This window comes from Anas acuta, chromosome 10, assembly GCF_963932015.1.
Source record: "Anas acuta chromosome 10, bAnaAcu1.1, whole genome shotgun sequence".
NCBI classification, from domain to species: Eukaryota; Metazoa; Chordata; class Aves; order Anseriformes; family Anatidae; genus Anas; species Anas acuta.
Genome location: NC_088988.1, coordinates 19,184,983 through 19,211,698, shown reverse-complemented (window position 1 = coordinate 19,211,698; position 26,716 = coordinate 19,184,983). Strand labels below are relative to the sequence as shown.

Here is a 26,716-nt window from a genome sequence, read left to right as displayed (position 1 = left end):
AATATATATATGGAACCAATCTCGTTAATGCAATTTACCTAGAAACATTTTTCCAATTTCCAATATACAACTCAATTTTATTTGCAACAGTTTCTCCATAGCATCAAGAAAATAAAGAATATTAATTATAAATTCAGTTTATTATAGCATCTAATTAAACACTAAATGAAATGCAAAGGAGCACTGGGTGTCAATCTACTATTAAAGTTAGAAAACTCTGAGTTGGGCTATTCAAACTCCTAGGTATCCATCGTGCCTACAGAAAGGAAAACACCTTTTCAGTTGTCTCCAGTTCAAACTCATTTACTGTATTTAAGCTATAATTCCTAACTCCAGGTGAATGAATTGTCTTTCTTCAAAATAAAAGATCACAACATACTGTTTCATTCAACTTCTACTGAATCAAAATTTCAGTTCAGTGTTCAGGATTTAATTTCTTAAATGGGTAAAAGAACAAAAAAAAAAATGTTTCCCTGTCCTTCCAAATAAAGGAATAAAATAGGATTTGCTCGTATTCCATGAGAACATCAGTTTTAAGAGCCTAACAGTTCTGCATATCAAAGTGGAATTTCTATTGCAAGACAGCTGGGTGTTTTGTGCTCCCTCATGCTACAATATAAATTATCATCTTCATCAGATGAATTGGCACTCCTATCAACTGCCAAGTATAGCAGTAACAAGCCTTAGTATTGTAGTTGGCCTAAAGCGAAAAATAGCAAAATAAACAAAAGCAATCCTTTATTCTATAAATAACAATAGTACCAGTAGTCTGATATTGAGACTATGAGTTGTTTGTTTTTTTCCTTTAGTAACAGCACTAGGAACATGAATATCTGCATTGCTAGCAATTACTATTGCTGATTACTCAAATCTCTTTTTTTTTTTTTCTTTTTGAAGGGGGGGGGGGTCCTTTCAGCAAAGAATATAAGATAATTAAGCACTGTTAGCAGTGCCACTGTTGGTGCAGCTGACAATCTTTTGCAAGAAATACTTACAGGTATTTGGAAAAACACCACACCAAAACACACAATTTTAGTTGCAGTATCTTATTGCTTTCTTGAATACACCTTCCTTTCCAAAGGACAGAAAACAGGTGAAGCTGTGAGAAACAAAGTTGTGTTTTTGCAGTAGAGAATTACTTTTCTGTATTCCAAGGTAGTTGCATAGTCATAATAAGGAGAAATGCTAAGTAAATAACTGGACAATAGAAGGCCAAAAATGGTTCCAAAATAAGGTAGAAGCTTGAGAAAAACAGGATGAGCAGTGTGAGAACAGTAAGACAAAGATCACAAGTTCTCAAAACATAAGAAAGGAGAAATTAAAGGGTTGAAAAAAAGAAAAAGAAAAATTGTACATGTGTTATAGAGGAGCATCAAGTGGCTTGTGAACCTGTAGTACTCAGCCAATGAGGAAACAGGGGATGTGACCAGGCATTGGGTAATAGGGAATAAAAGGTTAGGATTTGTTTACTAAAATGCGCTCCTGATTGACAGGACACTCACTATTGCAATCGTGAATAAAATAGCTTCACAGGAGATCCTGTCTGAAGAAAATTATTTGAGATGTTTCTCACAAAGCACATGATCCCATGGTCTGTCCTTGTAATTAAAGGAAATAATTGAGGCTTTTCTATTCCCAGATCTTTAGGTTTTTGTTTAATCACTTCTAATATGAAAGGATACAACTATTGTAATAGCTCAGTTTCCTCTCAAATAAACAGTCAGTTCTGACATATTAGCTTTATTCTTCACAACACATTCTTAAACAGAATATCTTTCCATACTAACGCATTTGAAATAGGAGGAGTTTCCAACTGAAAGGAATGCTACTCTGACATTATAACCTTCTGGTGATGTGTCGGCTGCCACTGCAGGTGACAAACTGAGGTAATATTACTTGTGTGCTGGCTTACCTGGAGGGTCTTAGAGAAGTAGCCTCACAATATGTCTTTTGGACTGCAAATAAATCACTAAGTAGGGAAGTATTTTGGTGAAGCTTGAGCTAGACATAGGACAACAGAGGAAGAAATAAAAAATAATAATAATAATAAAAATTTAAATTAAAAAAAAAAAATAAAAAACTAACGGTGCCCTTTACTGGACTGTTGTACTTGTTTTTTTGGCCTAAAGAATTTACCTGATGCTTAGGAACATACTGCCTTGTTTCCCTGGAGAAGGAGAACTTGTCGATGAGTATGACATTTCTTTTGTCCAGTCTTACTAATTCCAGAAAAAAAAGACAAAAACACATTCTCTTTCCCAGAGGAAAAAGTAGCAGAATCTATTTGACTTACTGCCATTTTTCAAATGTGTACGTCTCCTTTCTCTCACAAGTAATATTTTCAGTTGAAGTTTTCCAAAAACTGGTTATTTTATTTTTTATGATGGCCAAACTGAGGTATAAAAATACCTAGCTATAATAAAAAGTGCAGTTCTCCCACAAGCAAGAAAGCTGAGAATTATTTAACTTTTGATCAGATTGGATAACTCATTTGACCTAAAATAATTATCTTGGGGAGACAAGGTTGACATTTTCAGCTCACTTAGGATAAAATTTACCTTAGCTAAGTATCATCTTCAAAATTACATTTTTTTCTCCCTCTCCAGATTCCCCAGTTCTTTAGGACTACTTCTCAATGCCTTCCTTATTTCAAATGTGTGAGCTCTCCCCGGCTTCTAGCTTATTATCCATCTCTGACCTGTGTTACCACAATCAGCAGATGCTCCTACCCTTGCATTTGGAGACTGTTCCCAGGGAAATCTCTCAATCCACCTGCTTTATTTTCCGCTGATTTTTGCTTCCTGTTTTGTGACTCTTCATGTTTCTCTAACTTCAACAAAAAGGCACACACAATTGTTTTAACTTAGGCTATAATGTTTAAGCTATAATCTTAATGTTAAATGAATATGAAGAAATAGATGCAGCTGATAACATGGATTCACAGCCTCAAAAATCTCCTGGCTCAGAAGAGGGAATAATTAAAAACTGAATAATCGTTGGTATGAATTTAATATCCAATCATATAGAAACCAACAGAGATAGCTTTCTTCATCTTTTACCAACAAACAGTTAGTGTTCAGTACTAAAAAATCTATGTGGATAGACAACTATCAGAAGATTACTGCAGAAGAACCTCAATGAAATCCTGCATGTGTGATACCCATGGATTTACTATTTGAGCACATCTTTTGATCTGAAAAAAATGTTCCACAACACTGTGAAAATATTTTTTTTTCTATTTTGCTAGCTTGCTGTGGTGACCTATTGATTTACTTAAGTGGTTTTCTGAAACATCTGGGGCAAACAGATACTGCACTGAACTATCTCAGGGAGACAGGATTAAAGCTGAAATTTCAGAACTGATGTTTCATTCAGTAAGATGTGAAATAAAGAGTGCATTTCCTTTGACAAAATATCAGTTCAGCCCAGAAAAAAGTCATTGCCATGATGAATCTCAATAGGACTTGGGAGCCATATGCAGTTCTACCCATTACTATTTGTGCTGAATTAGAGTCTCATAAAGGCACAGTCTGTGTGTGATCTCAAACAACTACTTGTGTCACAGAAGAAAACAAAATGAGTTTGAGACCTTTATGCTCAGAGAATGAGCAGAAAATCAAGTAGGACAATGGAGGCTATCAGCATCTTTTCAACTGGAATGTTCTTCAGGAAAGAACAGCTACCACATGCATATATTCATAATCAGCGTACTTTAAACAGCAAGTCAAGTAAAACCATATTAGTAAATATTTCTTAGAAAACTGAGATTTGCCATAGCAAAACAACATGCTACATTCTAACATGGTATACATATAGTTTTTATTTACATGCCAGAGTTAATCAATCTATTACATCTGTATAAAGTGCTGTGCTACTTACGCATTAAAATTGAATAAGAAATATAAAACAAAGCTTCAGAAAAAATATCAAAAAGATGTAACAATATTAAATACAGATAGCCTCTAACTAGTGTATTGCAAATTACAACACACTACATTAGTGCTCAAAAAACAATGTGTTGAGCAGAAAAGAAAACAATTTAAAGATATTTCTTCATTTAATTAAAAATCCAATCAGGCACATGGCAATAGAATTTCCTTGAAACAGATTCTGTTTTGCTGTCAGGCAGTTGAATCAACAGAAATAGGTGGAGAGGCTAACAAAAACAAAATGATGTTAATTAACAACTACTTTGAAATTGAACTGTATGAAAAATTATTTTGGGCCCCCAGGTAAACAAGGAGAAAACAAACAAACAAACAAAAAAAAAAAACAGGAAAATGTTTAGATCAGTTTGAAATTTTAAAAAAAAGAAAAAAAAAGACAATAGGCAGAATTTTCAATCAAAACCTGAATTTTTATTTCAATAATTTCTGTAAAAAGTAGCCAAACTTAATCTGAAGGCATAACTTCCATTGATTATTTTTTATGGAAGAACAACCCTAGTGGAACTCAAACCAAATTCAAAATATTTAAAATTATTCTGATTTTCTTTTGATTTTGTTCCTTCCAAAACTACAGTTTTGACAGACTAATGAAAAAAAATCACCATTAGCACTCATCATAACAATGTATGAGGTTTCTTGTTTATCTGACTATAAATTTGCAACTATTCAACTGATACTATAGAGAATATAATTACCAAACTAAAGAACATAACTCTTGTTGTTTTTTTTGTTTGTTTCGTTTGTTTGTTTTAATAAATATTCTCTAAAAATACTGAACTCCAAAATCAAGAGATTGGCAAGTGTATCGTGTATCAGATGATTCTATACGAGGAGGTTGCATTGAAAATTTTCAGTATTTTAAAGAATTTAATGAAGAAATTATGTAGTTAGCTTTAAACACAGGCTTTTGTCTCTCTCTTACAAGACTTTTACTTTTGGAAAAAGAAGACTTAGAAGATGTACTTATTACCTGTGGACAGGTAATAGCAGATAGTTCTAAGAAAGGTAATTTGATCAAAAACCAGGACACAATTAAAAATTTAAACCAGAATAACTCTGAGTAGGGAAAATAAAATGACATCAATAACATTTTATGAAACTTTTCATAGCTATTAATTTAACCACTAAAAAAATAAATCATTTAGAAACATTGTGTTCTAAAAATACCACAAACTAGAGCATGGAAAGAAAGGACAGTAAGAGATTCAGTTTAGCTAATCGTTCATATAATTGTGACATAAACAGTATCAAAACATCTAAAAAAAAAAAAGGTGATTAATATAGCATTAGAATACTGCAGGTGATAATACCCCTTCAGTGCTGGAACAGGCATGGCCTAAGCCCACCTACCCTTGAAGGAACTATTTAAAGCATATTTAAAGTTGTGATGAAGTCTTTATCATGAAATATTTCAAAGATGCAGCAAAACTACACAGAGAATCTGCACGGAAGAGCCAATGCAACTCAAACCTCTATCAGCTTTCAGACAAGTGATCTCCCTGCACTACCAGTTCTCACCTCTTGAGTCTGACTGACAGCACCTGTGCTTCCCCACTTTTCCTGGCAAGGAGTAAGCCACCCCACTCATCCTGGGCAAAAGAGAGAATGCAAGGTCACAGCCATGAAAAGTTTGGCAGTCTCAGTAATGAGAACCCACCATCACACAGAAGAATGGAAGCCCATATTCAGCCTTACGGGAAGAAGAGTTAGTTGTGTCTCCTGTGATGGAACTGCATCATACTGACAGGTATCTTTTCTCCAGTTCTGTCAGAAATACAAACTGGAGCAGAGGCACTTTGATAACATCTCCACTGTGGCAGTTTAAAGGCTGCACAGTAATAAATCTGATCCAAATGTTCAGACATTTGCTAATTGCAGACGTTTTCAACTTTCTGTTAACAAAACAAAACAAAAAAACACTGCTTTCCATTTTACCTCCTTACTTATACTGAAAGCAATTACCAAAGATTTCCATAAAATCTGATTTTGTCCAACTCAACAAATGATATGATATTTGGATGCAAGCATTAAACTATGAGTAAACAACACTACCAAATGTGTTATTACAGAGAACAGTTTGCTATAATTGTTCATAAGACTCTGGTAAGAGCAAGGCCTCCAGCACTGTACATCAATATGTCAGAGTATCACTCCCCAAAATCACACTTGTAATCTGTTGTGATTGCTAGTCTTCCTGCTGAACACACCCTTGTGTTTAGTCTTTGAAGCAGTACCATTTGCTCAAGGCAAAATGGAATACAAACTGAGAAAGTGATACATTATCCACACCAACCTAACAATTCAGTGTCAAGCCTCTAATATAGCTGGATGCAGGGAATGTTTGGGGGGTAAATATTTCAGCCTCCATCCTGACCTTCCCTACAGCAGTAATCAGCATACTTATACATATTAAAAGATCTTGCTGAAGAAATAGTGGAACCAGAGGGTTTAAAAGTTTTAGAATAAAGAAAGAAAGGAAAGGACTTGACAAAATTTTAAGAGGCTTCATGAGAAGATGCAAAGTGTCATAGCAATGAAGATTTTACAAGGTGAGTTAAAGAGAATTCTCTGAAAGAATTTCATGAGGAAAATATATATATATATTTATATACATGTATGTATATATTTATACATATACATATATATAAGGGCAGTCATGCCTAAATATACCAAATCTTTAATTTGAAAGCAGCTTGTTCTGGAGCTGAGGATGTTCCATTCTATTTTGATTCTCATCACTTGTCACTCTTCCCCATGTTTGTGTTTTCCCTGGCCTACTATGGAATAGGCTGGGTGGAGTTAAGAATTTCTTTCTAAACTTAGAACCTGTAATTCACCTGCAGAAGTTCTTTTCAGAGATATTTAAGCTATACTAACAGTTTTGTTTACATACTTTCTTTCCTTTCAAACTTAATTTGGTGACTTCAGAGTTTGCTTCCACTTTGAATAGCGGTTCAACAGCCTTGAAAGTTGTTTTCCTAAATAACATTAATTTTTCCCTCCCTTCTTTCTTGTTGACAACACCATTATTTGTCAAGTATTAAACCACTGTAACTTGTGTGGTGAATGTATATTCTAATTTTTGTGGACATGATAAATGAAGTAGATTTAAACAGAAGTAGAAGATAATTTGCTGGTACTCATAGTCAGTTGCAATGTGAAAGCAGATCAGTCTTGCCACATCTTTAATTTTTATCCATCCTTTTTTGAAATTAGTACTTGCATTAACATTTGCTCTAGCTTGGTTTGCCAAGTCATGCATTAAAAATAGCTCCTGGAAGTAAAATTATGTTTCACTAACTTTACAACAGTCTTAAAAAGATTTTAGCTTGAACAGAAATCTTTCTATATATATCATGAGGGTTGTTAGACACTTGTACAGGTTGCCCAGAGAAGCTGTGGATGCGTCATTGCCTGAAGTGTTCAAGGACTGGTTGGGTGGGGCTTTGAGCGACATGGTCTGGTGGGAATTGACTCTGCCCTTGGCGGAGGGGTGAGGCTAAGGATCTCTAAAGATTCCTTCCCACCCAAACTATTCTATGATTCTACAATATCTATATAAGATAAACACTAATAGAAGAACAAATATAATCTCCTTTGATATTTATGTAGAGAAATGCATGTCTACAATTTTTATTTTTTGAAGATCAAGTTGATTATTAAGACATGGAATGCTGATATGAGGCTACATTTAAAAGAAAAAGAAAAATTACAGAAGGCTGGTGGTGAACCCAAATTTGTTTTTAACATGTAATATTTCCCCTGCCTTTTACTAAGCAGTATGCCCTTGGGTTTTCTTAATATGAGGAAAACATTCCAGTGGTGAATTAAACTGACTTTATAGCTCTGTACTGCCATACAGAGGACAGAATTTCAGGAACCTATCACTGAGAAAAACACTTTGCATTTCTGTATGAAAAATTCAACTTCAATGATATGAGAATATCAGCCTGAACCACTTAGTTTGACACAATGCCAGTTTAAGCATCAATTTGTTCAAAAAAGAGATTGAATATCATTCTTTATAAAACTTGAAAGCACAAGTATTCAGAAAATAAATTATTAAGGATGGGTGTGACACCTTGTTAAAATACTTATTTCATAAAACAGAAGACTAACCTATCTTCAGTTGTGCACTGTAGTAAGGGAATGAGGCTCAAATGAGGTTGGTAATGTGGGGAATATACAGTGCACCTTCCCCATATTCCTGTCTGTTGATTATTTCCTCAATCTGGCAGTAGACCTTGTGCATTTTTAATTTAGGTCTCTATGCCTTCTGTATCTTCTTTTTATTATCCTATTTTTTCTCTTTTAGACAAATACCAGCAAAACTCCAGTGGAATATTTTTAGTCTGTACAGGTCACAACAGTTTGCAAATGAGACCATTAGCTAAAAGTTCAGATGACAGGCATTTCAGAGGTAGAATCAAAAGAATGCTAGATAGAAGCAAACAATGGAAAGAGAAGAGGAAGAGGAAGAGAAAAGAGAATATCCAAGACCTTTTGCATAATTACATAAAATCATTCTCAGTAAGCTATCGAGAATAGCAGCAACTGTTGAGACCTCACCTGCATAAAGCCAGAGCTCCAAATGTTCTCCTGTTATATACCTTTCTGAGAACAACAGACCCAAGTGGACAACTTGAGTGACTGTACTATTAAAGATCTTGATTTTTTGACAGATACAGTTACTACCTCACGAACTCCTTCCTAATGCTCTCCTAAATTTTCTACTTTTCTTCATCCTCTTGCAGAGCACAGAAGACATGGTCAACATTTTCCAGTTATGTTTGTTTCAGCTTCCTAATAATTCCGTTCTTAATCTTCGACCAAGCTTTTGTTCCCTACAGGTGCAATCGTTTTTATATATTTTAATTTCCACAGTTTTTTCCTGATAATTAAAAATAATATATTTATAATTTTGACATCTCTACTAGTAACATATTTTCTAGATGCCCCAGAACTTGTCCTGTGGTGTAAGTTTTTGCCCATTGTATGCTGTGTCCTCTGCATATGATTTCTGATTTTAGAAATTTAAAATTTAGAAACAAACATTTTTGTTACAGTTTTACGAGAATGCAGAGGATCACATACTCCTCCAGCCAGGCACAAAATTTCTATTCACTCCTCAGTATTAACTCTGAAAAATGACTACTGGGATATTTTGCTGAAAGGAAGCATGTTCATTTTGCACAGGTCATCAGATTAAATCAATTTTGACATCTAAGTCTTTATATTTAAATCTTTGAGGGTTATTGAGGATTATTTTAGTACTTTAAAAATATTTTCTGAATTCAATATGACTTCGATGTTCAATTTTGGCTCTAACACAGCAGCCATCCAAAGCAGCATAACTCACATTTTCAGAAATGCTGAATTATTATTACTGAGTTTCTGACTGGACATCATATTTTCATATAAATACAGGATAACAAGCTGTACTATATACTGGTTTTGCAATGCTCAAATGCACAAGGCCAGCTCCAACATGAAATCCAACAGCAGCAAGATGAAGCTACTCTCCAGAAAGGAAATTCATACTATTGCTGAATAAATTCAATCACAGATGTGGTAATGAGTTACAATAAATAAATAAATGAATAAATAAATTCTTGTTCCTATTCCAAGAGAATGTGAGATGCATACACACCTCACCTTTTCCACATAGATGTTGCATTACATATTACATACTTGTTTTGAGTGTTCAATGGGGAAAGAAAAAAAAAAAAAAAAAAAAAAAAGATGTTTTCAGAAAGTTAGTGTTTTACCTATAAATAGATATTTTAAGCCCAGCTTGTGAAGAAAAGCACAGGAAAGCACTGAGAAGACCAACCAGTCTGAAATACCAAGCTCCATTTCAGACTCCAACAACCTTGTTCAAAGTTTCTTTTTGCTGCTGGCTGTTCATTCAAGACTCTCTCATACCACTTTGACACCACTTCTCAGCTTGCCTATGCTCCCATAGTGCACAGGCAAGATTTCTTTTGATTCATAATATATAAAACAACACAACATTGCTAAAGCAATCTGGGTCTTGATCAAAGAACAAGTCGCAGAATATGTTATTACTTTATATATAATTTCAAGAGAGCAGTTTCAAAACTTAATCCATTTTTCTGAATTTATATGCTTGTGGTCATGAACAGAAAGCAACAGTGCATTATTGCATCAATTGTTTGACATGTTTCAATTTGTTACCTTGCTCCAAGACAATGAAGTCACATATCCAAACATCTCAGATAAAAGTAAATATGTGCTTGGCCACTGCCAGAATCAATTGAAAAGTAAGAACAGCAGGGGACAGAAAGGACTATGCCTTCTCTAAGTGCCTTATCAATGCTAAAGAAATGCTTTGTGTGGCTCCACTGAGGTTGGTTTGTATGGCATATGTCATGCAAATCTTTAACTTCACTAAAACACTGGAATCAACATCACAACTACTAAGATTATATTAATCAAAAATACAGTAAATTATGTAATCTACCTACCTGATGGGATAAAGATGAAAACCAAAATCCATATGTCCTTTAACTTTTGACATTATTCAAAGATAGTTTGTGAATTATGTGTAACCCAAACCATCATTATCATGGTTATAAATTACTCTGTTCAAACTCTGAAATCATGGATATTTCGACACTTTGCACAAGTTTACACTTGCTGCTCTCTCTGGCACTACAAAGAACTATGCTTACCTCAGGTACTGTTATTTCTTACTTCTTGTGCCAGCGTGACAATTTGACACAGAGGTCCAGTTCAGCAAAGTACTAAACCAGAAACTCAATAACTCATACGATACCTCTATTAACAAAACAGACCTTCCTTCACAAGCCAATAAAATGAGAAAAAAAAATTAATTATGACAGATACACACACACCATTTTATTTCCTAACATAAAATCAAGGAGAAAATTCTCTCATTTACAGCTTGTCAGAAGGAAACTTTATAACAAGTGGATGTGATGTCAAATCCACACATAAGCTAACCTTTTCTGTCACTCAAAAAATGTTGTTTACTATTAGATGTGATACCACTTCAGGAATATAACCAGCTTGACTGATAGCTCTGGCTATGAAATATGAACAGAAACATTTCAAATGGACTTGACAGACCAGCATTATAATTCTTTTCAATTGATGTAAGAAGGAAAAAAAATCCCAACAGTTCTGTGACAATACACAACTAGAACATAAAATCCTGGTGAAAAGCAATACCAGATTTGCTGTCAACACTTATAAATCCACGAAAACCACTAAGATGACTGCCTTTGTTTCAGCTAATGTATTTCCTGAATTTCCATAAAGCAGGAACTATCACTGCAAAAAATATCCTCACTCTCTGTTAGGTAACTGGTGCTTTAAAATAAATCCAAAACTATGACTCTACACAGTGTTTAGAATCATGTATTTCAGAAATGGCAAGCTTGTAGAATTACTGACATAACTGGTTTTTATTCATATCTGACACTGTTGTGGGAAATGTTATTTTATTTAAATATGAGTTTCCAAGGAGGTATTGTGACCAGTAAGACAAAAATCAATTCTTCCACCTTTAGCTAGCGTGAATTGACTTGGTTCCTCTGAGAGCCAAGCAAATGAAAATTAGAAGAGGATCTGGTTCAGAATAGGGTTCTGCAGTTCTCGCTCAAGCTAAAATTCCTATAGGGGATAGGAAACAGATATATACTCTTGACAAAGAAAACAAAAAGAAGGGAGCAAGATGATGCATGAATGCAGTGATGACCCTATACATACAGTCGGTACACAGCTTGCATGTATACACACTGTACAAAAACTGCATACCTGTTTACACAGTATGTGCATTGCCTCTTGTCCACAGTTAAGTGAAAGTTCTCTGTCCTCTATACAAACTGTTTTCTGGTAGTTCAGTCCAACTCTAAAACAGTGTCAGCTTTCCTGGAGCCATTGCACCAGTGCATTAACTGTATGTAGAAACTGCCAAACGTGTTACTGCATCAGAATGTATGGCTTGTACATCAGGTTTGCTGTCCCAGGATCAGGAACACAATCTCTGGTTCTGTGATTGTGTACTAGTAAACTGTCCAGCTGGGCTTAGTTCTAGAAGCTCCCTTTGTTGCATACAAAATATGTGAGCATTCAGTTCAGGTATGTATGTTTGATCTATTCAGTAACATAGTTCTAGGATTGAAAATGTCTGGGGCAGTATGGATATATTTAAGATTGCACAGCTAAGATTATTTACTAATTGTAATTCAATGGTTTTCAAATGTGTTGTTTTAGTGTTTTACTTTTTTACTCTGTAAAATGTACTGTTTTACTTTTTACTCTGTAAAAAGGATTCTCTCACCTAGACATACGTCACCTGTCCCCCCACTTATGGTACCATCCAAATTGCCTTTAATTGCTTGAGCTATAATTTTTCCCTGACTTCTTAACAGAGCAAAACTCTAACGTGCATACTATTTAAATTATTTTATTATATCTGGTTTTACAAAATGAAAAGTCAGTCATTAGAGCTGTGTGAGAATGCAACAGGAGCCATTTTCATAACAATCCATATTTTTAACCAAACAGTGTTGTAATCTTCAAATTAACATATTTATGCCCATGAATGAAAGAGGAAATGAAATACAAACCATACCATGCTGAGGTGAAGTTGTATTGTAACACATTCTTTCCAGTTTAACAAGAAGTTGAAATGAAAATAATGTGATAGACTATAGGGACCACAGACAACTACATATCGCCTATTTTCAAAGACTTTAAATGTGACCTTTGGGTGACAAAAAAGGCTTGCACTGATTCAGGATAGAACTTGCTTGTCCTCATAAATGCCCTCACTGCCATGCCTATTTTGTTTTCTATTGGAACACAAAATACTGATGGAACACGTAACTCAAACTTGATTTTTCTTTTGTATAGTTTTCCCCATTAAAATTTATGTTAAAATTTAAAGGAATCTCAAATATGAAAAGATTTAAGTGAACACATGAATGACCTACCTTCCTAGATTTACAGAAAACATCATATCATGTTAGACTTTGCTACATTTCCCCCAAGTGGAGAAAACATTCCCAAATTTCCCAACAGTGGAAAAAACAGAGCCTACAGTGCATATGAAGAGGTAAATCAAAAATTCACTTTCCTGAACATATTAGAGCTTCTTACTCAACAACTTCTTAACATTATACGAAGTCTTTTGCCTTCCTATGGAAAAAGAAAATAAGGATACATATTCTCCCAAACAAATATAAGTCAGAAATCCCTCATTTAAAAAGAAAAAAAAAAATGCAATAGCAATAGTTTGGAAACAGAGTTGCTTAGTTACAAAGAAACAATAAGTACACTTAGAAAAATAATATGCATATCCTTTTACAATTTTATTTGTCCCATCTATAATGCTAGAGGTCTCCTTTTGTTTTAAAGAGGAAAATAAATCATATTTCTTTAGCTGGTGTTCTTATTTGGCAAATATTACTGCAGTTGAGTAGGGTGGAAGAAGCAAAGACCCCTTGTGAAATGTCTGTGAAACCATCTATTATCTTCAAGCCACAGGGGAATATAAAAGAAAAGCAAATCAGTTAGAACTTCACAAGTAGACAGACAACAATGGCAATTATAACCTCCGAAGAAGGAAAGGTAACATTACTACCACTATAATGAGGAAAAGCCAGTTTGTTTTTAAATCAAAACCAATCGTAGATCTTAATCTTTTAACATTCAGAAAACTCATTGTTAGTAAACTAAAATATTTTTGCCTCTTCAGTACTTCCTTCTTTTCCTTCACATTGTCTCAGCTGTTAACCTCCACACAGAAAATATGTCATAACCCAGACTAAAGAAAATTTAATGCATTTTTGTTCTAGGTCTTACCTACATTTAGATGCTAAACAAAATATTTATAGCCTAGAAAATGAGCCATCTCACCTTGGAGATGGATTAACTGTCCCTGAACACGCTCACTGTCTCCCAGCACTCTCCAGTTTGGGTACAACAATGAGAGACAGCAGGAATTATAAGATGTCACAGTAACTGTTAATTATCAGTGGCATAAACAAACTAACAAAAAAAATCGGATTTCAAAGAATTGTTAAGTATAATATTAAAAGATGCAACAGTGACATTAATTATTTGAACATCTTCAAGGAAAACAATTTGAAATTCATTTTCTAAGCAGCATATCTTACACAGTAACAGAGAAATTTGGAACTAATCTGAATATTTTGTGTTTTTTGTGTTAAGAATCTATTTCACGTAGAAAGTTTGTAATAAGACACACTAACAAGCTCTTTTATTGCTTAATCATAACAGAACAGAAGGCAGTATTTGCAGAAGAACATATTTTTTGGTGAAGAACATCCATTTTAATAATATTTTTCTTTGAATTTTTAATGCATATACTATTACAGAACATACTGGCTCTTATTACGTTTCTGTTGCTCAAAATATTCAGGGAGGATAGAATTACATACACAGCATTTCTGCTTTTCTGTGCAGAATACAAAACTGCAACCCAACCCCAGAATAATCCTTGTGAAATGATATAGCAGGCATAGCTCCTTATATATATATACACAGATATACACCCACCCAGAAGTTAGTACCACAAAATTCACATGCTTCAGTTCTTTTTGCAATAGAAATTTTACTTGTACAAACACACCAATGAGATGCCAGCCCCAACTTCCTTTGCCTGAAGCAATATGACACAGTTGTATTTTATTTTGTGTATTCTTTATTGTACTCACCTACAAATGAATACTTGCAATGCAGCTGAATTATCTTTTGACCTACTTCTTAAAAAAAAAAAAAATCCTAAAAGTTTTTTTTTTTAAACACACACATGCCACAAAACCATCAAAATGCACAGCTAGCAACAGATTTTAAAAATGTATAACACGGTAACTTTTTGTACCAGTTTCAGAAACACTCTAGAAAAAGGTCTAATACAGACTTGTACCCAGGAATTACTGCAAATTACACAAATACATCTCCTCATATGTATTTGCCATACATGCCATGTATTACATGCCATGTATACATGCCATACATTAAGTGTTGAAAAAATATTTGAGGATTACTATAACGCTGCAAGACACCCAGACATACAAGAGCTTGGGCAGTACATAAAATAATCTCTATAGCTTCATTAACAAGATGTACAATTGTAAATCTACCACTAATTAATGGATGACATAACTTCAACAAGACTAGAAAGATATTTAGCTCTTTGCAAGTAAAATAAAGGAATGGGAATCTGGTATCAGATTTTTGTAGATAGCAGTTTAATACTACATATCTGATGCCTCCAAAATTTGCCTCTAATGCAGTTGTTTTAGAGAGAACCATATGAGCTGTAATTTGACTAACACACCAGAATTTAACACCTGCATATTCTGCACTTTATTTCCCATTTTATAACAGCTTAGTATCTATTAATTATTACCTAATAATAATTTTCCCAGCACATGCAAGAGTTTGCTGAATCCTTATGCTACTCTGGTAGCTAATGCTCCTCAAAACTTTAAAAGGCAACCACCCACATGCAAGGGAAGAATTTAGTGGGCTAATGTCTTTATCATGTGAATATCTCCTGTCTAATGTACAGTTCTATGGACACACACACCCATCACACCTCCAACATTAATTCATTTCCTGGTGTAGCTTTTACATAAACAGTCAAAGCCCTAAGGATTCTGGTTTGGAAACTAAGGTATTGATAAATGTTCCCACAACTGTCCTGGGTTCCCACTTTCTTCTAAAGGCAGTTCCAGATAAACAGATACTCAATTCTAACCTCTACAAAGTTTCTATTTTTAAATGTATAATCACAACCTTGTTGAATCAAGAGTTCAACCTTAATGCATCCCCTGTGAGTCTGCCCTAAATGGCTATGACTTAGCTACTAAACTAATAAGGCATGTTTTGTATTCATCTTCATAATATCACAAGTGTTTGCTGCCCGTTCCTAAAACTCTGCTTTAAGGATGGTATTTCTAACCAGCTCTACTCCAAAAATGCCTTTATTAGTAACACCATTACCACACAGAAGTGCTCTGATTTATCTGTAACATGGCAACTCAAAAAAGCAATTATTTGGGGTATGATGATGACAGGAATTACCAGAGAGAATTGAAGTAAACAAGAACCCAGTGAGATAAAGATTTCTAATATTTGCTTGCTGTATTAATACTTGAAGCAGAATCAGTTTTGGAAATTTAACCACTGTTTTCTTCTGTTTGATTCTCACCAAAACTACTTGTATTTCTCTTAGCCCAGAAATTCTATTTATTTACTATATCTGAAGCGTCAGTTACCACAACAACATAGTGCCATAGATAAAACAATTTCAGCCAGATTTTAAGAGAGACTTGAATTTCCCATTAGATATAGTTGCATGTCAGAAGATTTATCTTCATAGAACACTGTTCTTTTTATGAAGTGATACAGGCCTCAGCCTAACAGGCTGCAGATGAAAAGCAATGAGAAAGGGAGGTACAGATTAATACACATGAATATATTTATAGATTATCAGTGGATCCAAGAATTCCACATTCTCCAAGTCAACAAATACCGAATTTCTTCACAAGCTATGACAAAGCAGCCTCCTAGTACTGAGTACCAGTTTTGAGGGGCCAGATTTCCCTGCAGCCCCTTTTTGTGAAGAGTTTAAAAGTCCCTTTCAAAGACATCTTCAGATAAAACCAAAACATAATTGTAGGTTAAAAGAGTAACTCAAAAAGAAACTCCTTGGAGATGAAACAAAGACAAGAGCTACTGGACAGAGCAAAAGTAAAGAAAAGAGTTTGTGAGAAAAAAGGAGTTACAGCTACAGGATTACTTGGTTTTATGAAGTATGGGAAAACACAAAAACAATGTTACATAGCAGACATGCAGAAATGACAGAAGTCAATTCTGAAGCATTCTCCCCTCCAGAAACCATGCCCCCCATAAAATCTGCCATTTATCTTTGAATCCAAACAATTTGCTCTAACTCACCAAGTCATTGCACCCTCAATTCTGCTGGATGGGACAATGACTCTGCATTTTCCACCTGTTTATTTTGCCCAAAGACACCTTTTAAAGGAAAATTCACGAGCACTACACAATGTCTTAAAAGGGATGTTTAAAACAACATGCAAACCATTCATAAGTAAGTATGTAAATTGGGTAATTACCAGTTGTGCTCCATGAAGGTTGGCAGACATACATAAATTGATGTTTTAAGTAAATAGTGTAATTTCTCTGTCCCCTACGTCAGTTGCTGCACTGTCCCACCCCATCTTCTCAGAGTAAGAAAATAGTAAACTGTTAGAATTGAAAAGACTGCCTGAATCATGACGTCATTTGAAGCAACTCAGTTGCTCAACTTACTTAGCACTGGGCTTAGAGTTAAAAGTGAGTTGTATATGACTCTGACCCAGACCATAATTCTGCTCAACTTGAAACATGAATGAATAGTCTGGCAGCCACTACCATTTTCTCAACTCAGGCATAATTTGTGGTAGAATCTCAAACAGACAGTAATTTATAAATGACAACTGACTTCAACTTAAGAAATTTTCCATTTAAGAAAGCTTTTCCAAAGCCATTATGAACACTCAAACCTAACCAGAACATGGCTAAATTTAAGGCTTATAATTTCTGCAATGTTCATGAAAAGACAAAAAAACATTGTTTACCATTTCCTCCATTTTCCAATGTAGATGCTATACAGTTTCTATGATGTTGGATGGGATTGGCAAAGTTTCAACAAAACAAAACGAACAATAAAACTCACTTAGCTGTAAGCAATATTTACAGGAAGTGCTGGTAACCCACAAGTCTCAACATTTCTTTACAAAGCTGTTCATGTTATAGCAAAAGAATGAAAAGTTAAATAGAAAACAGCCTGCAAATAGGAACGTGATACTTTCCCTGGCAATTTCAGCAACTAAATTCCATCACGTGTATAGACTGTACTATGGGATATCAAATACAGGAGAGGAGGGCAAACAATGCCCCCATGTACTCACTAGGAGGCTAAGAAAAAATAACGCTGAAAATAACTATATGTTAAATTAGATCCATGAGTAATTTGCTTTACAACACTTACCAGCTGTGAGAGAGGCAGAGGCCTTGGTTTGCTGAAGAAATAGCTAAGCAACCAATTTTTCCCGTGTCATCCTGTTGCTTGGAAGTAGCCAACCTGAATTTGTAAATGACCTTAAGAATGGCTGCTGACATTGTTCTCCAAGATTGCTAAAGTTATCCTACATTGTGTGAGTTTTCAGAGGAATTAAGGAGACTTAACCAACATATTACAAAGAGGAACAACAAATACCACATATAAATCCATCTTGTTTTGATAGCCAGATTTTTGTCTTTAGGAAATAACTAATCCACAGTTGCGTTTGTGTATTGTAGAGAAGTGCATTTCCAATCACATAGGAAAGATGTCAGATGCTCAGGTTTCATGGTAATAGAGCAAGAGAAAAATGTATTAAGCACATTTATCCCTTTAAATTTTCTTGAAGAAATGAACAAGAATCAAACTTTCTAACATTTTAATGTCAACAATAATGTTCTTTAAGAGGAACTCTTCACAGTACTAATACTAAAATTTATCTTCACTATATCTGAGGCCTTGTAAAGATCAAGGACCCCTTCTAGTTGGGAAAGCAAGGGCCATAAAGACAGCCTGACAAAAACAGGTAAACCAGAAATTATAGAGAAGGAAAAGAGGAAAGGCTCGAGGTCTCACAGGAATTCAGTGTAAGAGTTCTAGCCACACATATAAAAGCTTTCTGCTGTTAAAGGGCTTGTATTCTCTCACACGCAAACATGTTTCCTAAGGCACTGTTCTCTCTCAGTTCACAATTGTTAACTTTGACCACTGCCAAAGATACCATAATGTAATCATCCTGGAATCCACTATTTGATTTTTAATTTTATTTTTAAAACCACATATTTACACCTTTGATTCAAAATTTGCTTTTTTCATTATGCTGCTCTATATCAGTTTCAGAATTCTACCACACCATATAGTTTCTCTAAAAATTTTGTATGATGAATACTTGCACTGTAGGCACACAAAAATATAAAGTTGCATGTGAAAAAGTAGTTTGTAGGTGTGTGTATCTTTTCCATTTGCACCTATTATTTTGTTAAGTCTAACACTAAATGGAAGGAATCAGACAAGCAAGTATTCATCATGTGAAGATCAAGATTCGACATTTCTGTAAGTACTTTACTGAATTTGCCAGCCTTCAGAGGCTTTGTAACAGAATATGAAGCTATATAATATGTATTGAACAAGGATGCTGAAACACCACTTTGAGTTTTTTTTCGATCAATATTCCTTTTTTTGAAGCCAGGGACTCTTGCACAGTGCTCATCTGACAGCCTTTGACATGAGCAGCATTAATAAATGTTGACATGGAGGTTGATTACTCTCCCTCTACAAGCTTGGACTAGTCAGACACTGACTAATCCCTTCATTCTTTCTATCCGAGTTGCTCCTGTTTCTGTCTGGCTTGCTACTGCTTAGTTTTATCTGTAGCATTCAGTGCACCGAAAATAGAGGCTTAGAAAACCTGACACTAAGAAGATGTACGGTATTATTAAGCTCCAGCAAAAGCTGTAAAAAAATGTAATGAAAATTAACATCAGTGACGTGCATCTTTCTAATGTCTGTGCAATAATTCCTAAACTAGCACCATCCTACTTTCATTTCAGTATAGATAAACCACATACTTTTGGGCTAGACTGTTGGTTTCTCAAGTGACCTGCACATGCAGTAACAACCAGCACACCCCCTAAGAAACAGTACAAGGAAGGAAATGTACACAGAGAACAATTCCCTCAAAGGCCTCATTGGCTCGAATGGCCACATATTATTCAAGTTGAACCAGATGTGCTGACACACTGAAACGTATCATTACAAGGCAGGGTTCTCCCAATCCCCTCAACCAATTCCCAGGTTGAGTTATATAATTAATGAGTGCACAGCACTAGCTTGGCTCTTCCAGTTGCAAAGCTAATAACCGTCTAAGGGAACGGTCTATAGTCTTCTAAGGGAAGACTATACAATTTACTACACATGATATACATACTCACAAGAATCCCATTGTTTTTTAAGATTATCTTAAACTCATTAAATGCCCTCCATCTCTTTTTTTTTTTCCCCAGTTTATTTTCTATTATCATTAAAATTACTCCACTGCTAAACAAACAAAACAAAACAAAAAACAACAACAAAAAAAAACAGTATTAACAATTTACTCAGGAAAATAAAAAGGTACATGAATATGAACTCATCACAAATGCCCTCCATTAAAAGCTGTTAGCTTATCAGATACTGTAATCTTCCTCTTGCTGAGTCAAAAGCAAGTCATTCTATTTAGAATCATAAACTAAATTCCTCACTTGAATAGAATCAGTTTATTTTCCTTTCAATTGTAATGGCATATTTGCAATTCAAGGAGTGTTGCTATCCCAAAAATGGATTCTGGCACTTTGTAGAGTTATTTTGTTGTTGTGTTTTATCTGAGGCTGTAAAATAATAATTAAGAGTGAGGAAATAATTTCAAAAAAATCAGTACCGAGGATAATCACAATGCAACAGAGTAATCAGACTACAAAACTGATTAAGGTAGCAGACGATGTTCTGAAATGCAAACTGAAATTAATTTACAGAGCTTAAACACCTTTTTTTTTTTTTTTTTTTTTTAAGATACATTAGCTATACTTGAATGTCTCTTCAACTGAGTAATACCACACTTAAAGTTCTTCTAGTTAAATTCATGAACAATTTGTAAGAAAATAGAGTGACAGAATTGGGCTTCACACCTGACAGTCACTGGGAAATCCCTTCACTTTCAAGTCTTTTAAATCAAATCTATAATGATTAAGTCTGGTTTTAGTCACAGTAATCAGCCAGCAATAACAAACTGAAGCCTTCCGGTTCATCAGAAGTCAATTACACAGAGCTGCAGTAAAGTTAAATGATTGTCCAACATGTGGGTACAAGGCACAATGCATGCCACAAAGAGAAAGTGTAGCTAATTTTAAGATGTGAGATGCAGGCTAAATTCAACCCAGACAGGGTACCATATCAGGCGCACAGTAAGTTGTGGGCAGATCAATACTGCTGTTTGTAATCAGGGGAGCCGTACCCCAGAATACAACTAGCCATACAAGACTGAGCTGGTGCATTTTGTCTGCTAGCTGGACTTACCATGGATCCAGCTTTACTGCAAGGTATTCAAGTGACATTTAGATCCAAGCCTGTTCCCCAGCTGGAAGCACAAACCTGTGTAATATGTATTGTTTCACACTTCCCATCATTTGATAAAATAAAATTGTACAGAAGGGAGTCTGCCAGAAATTCTGGACACTTGGTGTAGCTTACATATTAAAGAATATCCAGACTTGTTCTAACTGTTCTTCTGCCACATGTTAATATATGATGACCCTAAGGAGATTCCTTCTCTTCCTTTTCACCTTACCACATTCCACCTGTCTTATACAGACTCCTATCAGTGTCCAGCAATTCATAGTTCAAAGACATCTAGGCTGAGCCAGGAATGATATCTTTGTATTTAAGTGTCCTTCACGGAGCCATAATATCCCGTTGCAATGAGCAAGCTCTAAAATTCAGTTACATTCTCTGTGAAGTGAAGAAATACCCCTTTTGTTTTGAACATGCTCCTGATGATTTCATTTTGATGCCAGCAGTCATCATATCATAAGAAACAGGGAACGATCACTCCCTTTCTACTTCGTCTGTATTACTGTGATATCACTGACCTTTTTCATATCCCTCTTTATTATCTCTTTCCAAACTGAACACTTCTAAACTATTTAACCATTTGTCATGTGCAAGCCATTCCATTACCTTGCTCTTTCTTGTTGCTTTTCTCCATACAATGCTAATTCAATTAAGGGTTTTTCAAACAGGGACAAGAAGCATATGTAGAATTCCAAAAGAAAGTTCTACACGTATTACTAACATTAAAAAAAATTAAAAAAAAGAAAAAGAAAACAGGAAAAAAAAACTTTTACTCTCTACTCTTTTACTCTTTTCCTTTTGTTCATGCTCTATGCAGTTTACTGAGCTGCAGATACTACTCTACACTATTAAATTTTGTAGCTCGCTCAACAAGACTATAAGAGTCCATGCTAACTACATTTTGTGCTGCCATAGCTACACATTCTAAAATGCCTTAGGTAATCTGGACACCTCTGGTGCATTTAAATGAGATGCAGAGAAGGTGCATTAGGTCAGGCTACTCCTTACTACCCCTTCCATCAATTTTGAAGTTCTTTGTGACTCTGGTCTTTTTAGATGGAAACACCTACTTGAAATATCTCCTACTTGACAATAAAAAAAAGAAAAAGTAGCAATTTATAACAACTGTGTCATGATACAGATTTTCAATCACTGTGAGATCTTTCATACCGGAAACAGCAGCATTATTACCATATGCAATCAGTTTGCTGAAATAGAGAACAAATTCCAACTTTCCTAGCTACATACTAAGCTGTGAATTGGGGTTGTCATCTGCCTAGAGGTAATCAAGACAGTCCTCATTTGGTGAATGTGTCCTGACCACAGAAAAAGTAATCATCTTCATTGTGTACAGAATAGGCAAATCTAAATTCAGTGAGCAAATGGCCAAAAATCTGAATAAAGACAACATGCAAATCCAGAAATGTCTTGCTTCTGTCAGATCTAGTGCATTCCTCCAGCCCACCCTGAAGTTACATGCACATGAACAGTTACATGTGCATTTATTCCCCTGGGTTTACTTACTAAAGGGAATAAAGTATTACAGTTCCAGGTTGTAGCCTGTATTATACCATATTCTGTGAAGCGTTCAGTAACTACTTGCTTGTACCTTCAGACAAGAGAAAAAAAATCTTAGGTTTGAAATGGTTATTTCTTGCCTGCCATCTTTAATTACTGTGCTTTGGATCCAACACTTTTTGATAAAACAGTGTAAACAATTAATGTTTCTAGAAATAAATCAGTAATACAGAACTAGAGAAATGAATCAGTAATACAGAATTTTGTACCTCTTTATTCTCTCACTTGCCCAGTTGTTTCCATATTTAAACAAAATCATTATAACCGTCTCTTCATAATTGAAAGCACAAGAAGCTGTAAGAAAAGTAATGTCAGAAAAAAAAACTCACAATCAATTTACAACATACCTCCTTCTGTTCAGAATGGCCCAGACTTATCATACACTTCCTCAACTCTATTTGAAATTCAGCATCTTCATGTAGTTTGTCTACAAGAAGCTGGATTAGATTGATGGGAACCAGTCAATCATTCAGTTTCAGTCTATTACCTTCAGCGTTAAAGAAATCTTATAAAGCTTTCCAATGCAAAAACATGCTGTCATATATTAATCTGAGCTTCTATAAACATTGTGCAACATTCTGATAAAATTGATTGTTTCCACTAATGTTTCCTTAGTATATCTGCAATACTTTGCAGAATAATATACAAAAAAATCATAAAATTGAAGAACAATCAGTTCCAGGCAAACTTTAACAGGACACCTACAAACAATACCCTTTAGCAGAAATATTTTGAGTGAAGAGACTAACAAGGTTTCAATGTGCGTATATGCAGTACGTTCTGATGGGTAAGGAAAACTACATCATTATTTCCAGTTCTGTTGAGTCACGTCTCTTGGTAATAAACTACAGGAGAATCTAAGAAAGGGAGGATCTATTCTACTAAGAAAAGACTTTATAACATCCCTGAATACAACAGTACTAAATCCCCCAATATAAGATTTTAACAGATGACCTACAGTGACACTGCATTCTTAAAGATGGTGTCATTTATATTGCTGTCAACTCACAAAATGACTTTTCTATTTTTATTCCAATACAAAGAATTACAGAAAATCTTTTGTACAAGTAAATGTCAAAAGATCTGCTACCACATTTCTACAAAGCCATGATTCATTGTGATTGTTGTACAGGTGTTAGAGAGATTAGTTCTGGTTTACTTTTCTGCTTATCTCTACTGAGAACTATGGCATATGTGATTCAGTAGAAACAGCTCTGAGAGAAATGTTTGCAAGAGCAAAATATGTCAGAAAAGTGAAATTACCTTTCCATCATGATGTCAAAGAAGGCTGCAGGTGAATATTCTCTGCCTACCCGCCAAAATCCCACCGGAATTTTACGTGACTTTACTGCTTCATAAAAAAAATTTGATTTATACCAGATTGATAGCATTTTCCATGATCATTTAATTCTAATACAAATTCATAGCAGACTTTTCAAGTGGCTTAAATGTACTACAAACCCCAACCCTCCTTTTTTTCTGAGAAAATTTAAACTACTGGTAGGTGTTGGAATTACTCAAGGCCTTAAAAAGTTATCTAAGGATGTCTTGTTCATTAGATAAAACAGATCTTGTTCAGGATCACGTAGCATCAGAGCATTAATAAGAGGATTGATAAGAATACACTTGCCAAATTCTCAGTAAATGCTGTATATCCCATTGCTTATTAACAAAATCCAGTTCCCTCTGGATTAATTCTGTGCCTACCAACAAGGAAATAAAACCCTAAAGCTCACAAAGCTCTATTAGTATTACTGATTTTTTTCACTATTAAATCATTAAGGTGCCCAACACTTTATTTTAATGGATTTTACGTATATTACTATAATCATACTATTTTTCATTTATCTGTATTCCTTTCTTGGATGCCCTCCTTTGTATTTTGTTCCCTTAAAAAATAAAATAATAATAATAATAATAATAATAATAATAATAATAATAATAATAATAATAATAATAATAATAATAATAATAATAATAATTTTATGATTAAAATTATTAAATCTAAAGTATGACTTTATTGCTTGCTTCTGGTTTTTAGACATAAGATTTTCCATCTTTAAAAGACCTAAAGATAAAACATGAATTATAGCTTCTGGGACATGAAGTCCACACCTGACATTCACAAAAGAAACTAACACACAAAATATTCAGAGATTATACACTTCAAAACCATCAGAACATGACAAAACCATTAGCTTGCGAAATCCTTATAGAGTTATAGTCAATCTAATCAGGTAAGAATAGCTTGTAGTGTTGTCTTGTCAATATCAATTTAGACCACCCACTGGTTCTTATCTATTTTTTATCATCGATTCTGTATCTTTCCTGCCCATATCATACGGCTAAATTCCTTCTAATATGACAAGGTCTTAAGGATTTATAGACATTTCTCTAACTGTAACAAATTGCTATTCTTGTTAGGGTTCCAGCTACAATCCCCATTGGAAAAATGTTATGAGAGAGATACTATCAAAGTGATCCCTGGCTGCTGATGCAGAAATGAATGCAAGTCATTTTTAGTTAAAATCACAAGATGCAGAAATAGTAGTAGAGTGAGAGGATTTATTAAGTTACAGTCATTCACCAGAAAAAAAGAAAATTATTTTTTTAAAAAGTAACACACTTCAAAAGTTTTGAAGGTCTGTGAATCCTTAGTTTAATAGTGCAGCTAAGAATCCTTATTTATTCAATAAAAATATACATATGGGATCATCTTGTAAACAATACTCAGATTTTTTCTTTAGAGATCAGATCACATGGAACCGTAAGATAAACTTCATATATAAAATGGTTTACCATCCCAAGCTCTCCTGGCTACTGCAAAATTTTTATTTTTTTATTTAAAGTGCCATGTATTGGCATATGAGCACTGATGGACCTCTAAATGTCAGGAAGATGCATGAACAGGATGCAGCCTTAGACAACATTTAGGTACAATAAAAGTGTCTTCCAGTTAGATCAATTATTTGCTTGTGTCTTTGAAATATTCTGAAAAAGAAAAGGTCATTTTCACTCTTTCACTTTTTTTTTTTTTGGTAAAGATTTCACTGAAAAAAAAGTTCTATATTCTTCCATTCTTACAAATAACAAAAGTATGGCTTCTGTTTTTTAACAATAGGAGCTGCTCTTTGCTGAGATCAAGAGACCAGTAAAGTGGGAAAAGCTTTAAAATCTACTCTGACTCACAATCCTTAAATATTTGGCATATGCTGGATAACTGGTATGAGTAACAAGGGTTTGAGGTTTTTCACTTTGTCAAGGTTTCCAAAAGATCTGTTCAGTGAGTCTAAATTGAGACCCATTGGCCCTGACCAGAGTTTCTGACAATGAAATCCAAACAGAAGAGTAACACAGAGGAAACCTAAGAGGGGTCTAACTCAGGACAAGTATCCTAATAAAAGGGATGGTGTTTGACACCAGGAAGGAGCATCCAATAGAGCAAAACTCATCATTCATAAGAGTAGGGTCTTCAGTGTTTCTGTTACTTTCCTTTTTGTGCTCAATATGGTTACATATGACATATGTGGTAAAATCTCACACTAAAGCTAGCCTCCAGAAATCATGAGACTATCATTTCCTTATTCTGTATCCTGTTACAATTAACAAAGTGCAATTGAAGTGTTCAATAACATTCACTTTTCTTGGTTTATACCAAGAGCAGCAGTGTCAGAGTCCACCAAGTCAGATAATTTCTAAAGGATTCAAGAGGGACACTATGCAAAGCCAAGGCTGCTGGATACTTAAAAGGGGTTCCTTAGTCTGATCTCATCATTTCTCTGATTGCCTTTCTGTTTCTTTCCTTCTTCATCTGCTCATTTTTTTTCTATTCAGCTGAAGAGATTTTCTTTAACCTCTCTTTCTTGAATCAGTTTTCCCTCCCCATTCTATTTTCTCAACTTGTAAATGACAATTTTTTAGGCAGAGAAAATCCTTA

General features: G+C 34.6%; 1 long non-coding RNA gene across 13 annotated transcripts in view; it reads right to left on the bottom strand.

Annotated features, from left to right (window-relative positions):
- Positions 1-26,716, bottom strand: part of LOC137861858 (uncharacterized) — a 535,363-nt gene that overhangs the window by 434,711 nt on the left and 73,936 nt on the right. The gene's annotated exons all lie outside the window — the stretch shown is intronic.